Here is a 4,929-nt window from a genome sequence, read left to right as displayed (position 1 = left end):
TATATATATTGTCAAGAAACCTGGCTGTGCCAGCCATGACAAGGGTTGGAAACAGGCCGACGGAGCCCACCTTTGACCTCCAACAGAGAGGAGGATGCGACAGAAAGAGAGGCCATAAGAGACTCTGACACCGGTCGTACAAGGACCTGACAGCCCGTATCAAGTGGCCCGGTACCCCATACTCCCGGAGAACCCCCCACAAGGCCCCCCTTGGGACACGGTCAAACGCCTTCTCCAAGTCCACAAAGTTCACTCCTTACATTTTTAAAAAATATCTAAAAAGTAAAAAGTCATTACTTCTATTTCATTTTGACTTGTTTTTAATCTGGCTTGGTATTGTTCAAAAAATAGCTATGTCACACAGAAAGAGTGAATTTATTTGGATGATCAGATCCATTAACTGTACATGACAAATCATGTCACCCTCCAGCAGGACACAGGAGATGTACAGTATAATGTGTGTATTAAGATGACCGGAGCAGATGTATGCAACTGAAACAGGAAAAACTAGTCCATCCCAATTTTCTCAACATTTTAATGTGGGCTTTAGAGAAAAATTTTTGGGGGGGTCAATCTAAAATCTAACCACTCACATGTACTCAATTATTTAACTTTTAATAATTAAGTACATTTTAAGTCAGAAGTGTACTTTTGATACTTAAGTACAAAACATACTTTAAGACTTTTACTCAAGAGGAGACTGACCTTTACACAATATCACGTTGAGGTACTTTATACAAGACTGTGCAGACTAATCATATTGACATAATCACTGTGTAGTTGAATAAGAATCATTAATGCAGCATCTTGAAAATCGTTTCTGACAGAGACCACACTTTCAGTTAAAAATACACAGAGAGTAAATCAATTAGCAGACTGAAACAATCGGCAAAGCACACTCAGAGGGAGCACTGTGCTGGAACAGGGGTTTCTGCTAATTGGTAAACTGTCCTCCCACTGATTTGATGAATAACTGTGGTGTTTGTTTGAAAGGCACTCTCTAATATTATCATAATATGGGATCACTGCCGCTGCAGATGGAAATAAAAACTGTGTTCAAGAAATGAGGTAGGTGAAAAGCTCAGAAGTGTGAAACCCAGCCTATGATGTTGGGGGTGGGGGATGTTGTTGATGTTTAATGTGTGGCTCATTAACTCAGTAGATGCAATCAGTGGGAGGGAGCGAAACATTTTGCCATTGAATAATGAGCAGTGTAAGGCTGCAGTTTAACTTTACATTAGAATACCTACCTACCTATTGACCAACCGACCAACCAATCCATCTATCTATATATATATCCATCTACCTGCCTACCGATCTATCTGAAAGATTCTGGTATTACCAATGAAATGTATGCATAATGAATTTATTGGGCTCTCTTGTGTTCAAATGTCAGAATACTATCCCCATATGTTTTGTGTATGTGGACCTATATTATCTTTCCAGAGTAGTAACGCTTGACGCAACACGTTTGTCCCTGGGACTGGCATATCTGCTGCTTGGTTTTGACTTGCAAATGTTGTATTATTTCTGTGTACTTTATAAGTTCTACACTTTAAGTGCAAAACTCCATTTGAGGCAAAAACATAAAACAAAAAGAAAAAAAACAGCAGTACTGAAATTTGGTTTAGAAAATCAACACTGTTTATTTATTTTTAATTTAAAAAAAGTCTAGAAGAAGTCTAGTCTAAAAACCTGTTTACTCATTTTATTAAAACTGTATTAGATATTTAATTAGGACATGCATCACTTTTTAAATTAAAACTATATATTTTATTGAGATTTTTGTACTTTTTGTGAAACCTGTATTACTTTTTAAATAAATTAATAGCAAAAGTATTTCTTCAAATAGCACATTTAAAAACAACTGCTGTTGCCCAAAGTGCTGCATTATGCCAATACTGACTTCAAGCACTATGCATTGCACAAGAGTTTCGCATATTTGGTTGCTATGATTGTTGGGGTCAACCTTTTCTGTCTGATCAAAAAAAAAAAAACTGCTCAGTAACAGCTGGGCAGATTTTATGGAAAATCTCAGAAAGTTATCACAGGATGTACTATACGATTAACATTTAGAATCAGCCCAATGGCGATCTCCACTTTATGATGTCATGCATGTCACTTACATACATTATCTGTCACTCTCAAATGATTCGGCATGGATTTTATGGGAATGTCAGGTTGTTTGCTAACAAGAATTTTTTTTTTTACCTTCGTATATAAATCGACATTAAGCTTTCATTTAAGTTGTATATTAAAAGTGTTGCAAAGAAGTTGAAGATAAAAATAGGCTTTTTTCTTTAGGAATAAACCATGTTTTTCTTTCAGTGCTAATAAACATTTTTTTGATGACCTTCCTGTCCCTATTAGATTACTGTGGCATTGTTTATAGGAATGCACCTGTCACCAGTCTACACATGTTGGGTGCTGTGTATCATCATTAAGGTTCACAACAGGATGTAAATCCTTCACTCACCCCTGCAATTTATAATCTGGGCTGGCCATTATTATCAATTCATAGACTCAAATATTAGTACATTTTTATTGATAAAACTATCCTTCGATTGTTCCAGCACTACTTGTTGATATACATTTCACTTACACAGTCAGTCACAGGCTACGCTTTCAGGACTTGCTCCCCATCAATGTTCTATTAGTACGGTCAGAACTTGGGAAAAAAATACATTTTCTTACTCTGTTATGTCAACATGGAACATTCTACAGCATGATCTGAAGCTACCCACTTTAATGCTTTTGGGACAATTCAAATTTCTTTTAAGACAAAAAGAGAAATCTTCTTATGGAACGTGCTCTTAACTTTAGCTCAGATTTTATTAGCTTATATAATTGAATCAGATTTCCTAATTACCTGTCTTGTGTAATTACTTGTGTATGTAATTTTTGGTTTTATTAAAACAGGTCTCTCTATTAAATGAGATTTTGTATCACAATGAGACCTGTATAAATGAAAACAAAAACAAATAAAAGAGTCAGAGTTGAGAAGACAAAGGCTATTTTTAGAACACTGATCACATGACTGAATGGATATTGCCATTTATGATGGCCATCACAGTTATACTGTAGTTAGTAGTTGAGCCATTCACAACACAGTTTTGATAGGACACCTTGTGATATTACAGCTCTCACAACATGATTTTCACCATCTAGAACTCTGATAGTGATTCCCTTTAAGGACTGCAAGGCCTTTAATTACAGGAAATGCATTTGGAATTATTTTCATATCTAGATATCCAAACATTACACCACAAATGCAATTAAAAATCCATTATTCTAAACTTTTACAAGATTGAAATATGTATTTAAATAAAAGCATATGCATTGTCAAGATGATAGAAATAAATCATTTGGTGCATTTTTAAATACATAGCTTGCATTCCTACCATAGAGAGCAGCCATATGGGGCACATTATGGCCTGTACCATGTGGTGTCGTCAAACTGACAGGACACAGTGATTTAGTGCTGCTGGAAGTGGATGGATCCACACTTACCTTCAAAGTCATCCGTTTCCTGTCACTGTGAAAGTCTAAAAGCCCCCGGGAACACAGTGCAGCATGTTGGGCATTCAAGTATCTCTCAAATGCTGCCTTTAATTTTCCTTATTCTGCTGGTCTGTCTCCAAAAGCTGTGACATTACTTTGAGATGTGAAGTCTATGCAATGAGCAGTAGCAGCTTTTTCTTCAGTAGCAGCTCTTTTGGTAGGTATTTTTCCCCACAATTACTGTCTGCTACAGAGGTTCTTTTGAGAATCTGTTTGTATATCACAGAGAACTAAGTAGAATCTAACTAAACTGCAGCTAAACTGTATGCTATTTCAAGCTCGACAGTTCTTGCTTTTTCATTTCCAACATAGATTGATTTCTTTAAAAAGAAAAAAATTGTATAGGTCTTCTGGATGGGTTCTTCTCTAATGAAACGTTTCATTTCTCCTCCAAGAGACTTCTTCAGTATGAGAGTTTCAGGCAAAATTCAGGCTTTTTAAGCCCTGCCTCCATGTGACTGATACTCACATCACATGGAAAGCCTGAATTTTGCCTGAAACTCTCAGACTGAAGAAGTCTCTTGGAGGAGAGACGAAACGTTTCATTAAAGAAGAACCCTTCCAGAAGACCTGTACAATTTTTTTCTTTTTGATTTTTTACCTGGATTACTGAGATGCATCAGGACATTGATTTCTTTAGGTAAATAAATATTTTAGAGAAAACAAAGAGTTACTGACTTAAGAGGGTTTACTTCTGTCATTGGGCCTCATGCAAGAACATGTTCGTATTCTTATCCTAAATTTCTCTTACTTTTGTTCGTATGAAGGGTTCGTACGAACATGCCACGTCAGATTCAACAAACTCTTCTATCTTCAGGAAAAGTGTGTAAATGAAGTGCGTAAACTGATGAATTCCTATGAGAGGCCATGTAAGACACCTGTTCTGTTGGGATCTGTGTTTCACCACTCATCAGTTCTTTTAGTTCTCCACCAGATGACACCAGAGAGCACGGCCGGCAGGGCTGACTGCAGCAAGTGTGTGTTTTTACACACCTGCAAATGATACACATCAGTGGAGCTTAAAAGGAGTCTGCTGCCAGTCCTTGATGCCAGAGTGTTAACCTTCAGTAACTTCTTGTCCTCTGAGCTCCTTGAGATATTTTTGATTATTGTTTTTTGATTAACTCCTTACTCCTACACTCATCTTGTTCTCTAACCCTTGCCTAAAGGTTTCCACCTTTAATAATCTGGATCCCATTCCAGTCCACTCTCCAGCCACCTACAAACCTCCATACTTACCCTGGATTTCATCAGCTCTCGGCTCGCAGCATCAGGCTTCTTATCCAAGCTCCTCCAGTAGCTCGTTCGAAACTGCTCCGCTCTCCACCGTGATCTCTGGCAACACACACCCAGCAATCAGCTCTCAGT

The 4,929-nt window shown here is 37.4% G+C and overlaps 1 long non-coding RNA gene across 1 annotated transcript in view; it reads right to left on the bottom strand.

The window, feature by feature from the left end:
* Nucleotides 1–2,462, bottom strand: part of LOC106517277 (uncharacterized) — a 21,518-nt gene extending 19,056 nt beyond the window's left edge. The window contains exons 1-2 of the long non-coding RNA XR_001310183.1: nucleotides 2,452–2,462; nucleotides 587–588 (exon numbers count right to left, since the gene is read on the bottom strand). This is a non-coding gene — a long non-coding RNA (uncharacterized LOC106517277). The remainder of the gene's footprint in view (nucleotides 1–586; nucleotides 589–2,451) is intronic.
* Nucleotides 2,463–4,929: the final 2,467 nt, after the last annotated feature.

Source organism: Austrofundulus limnaeus, unplaced genomic scaffold (genome assembly GCF_001266775.1).
Source record: "Austrofundulus limnaeus strain Quisiro unplaced genomic scaffold, Austrofundulus_limnaeus-1.0 Scaffold47, whole genome shotgun sequence".
NCBI lineage: Eukaryota > Metazoa > Chordata > Actinopteri > Cyprinodontiformes > Rivulidae > Austrofundulus > Austrofundulus limnaeus.
The sequence above is the reverse complement of the archived record's forward strand: the minus strand, read 5'-3'. Positions and strand labels throughout refer to the sequence as shown.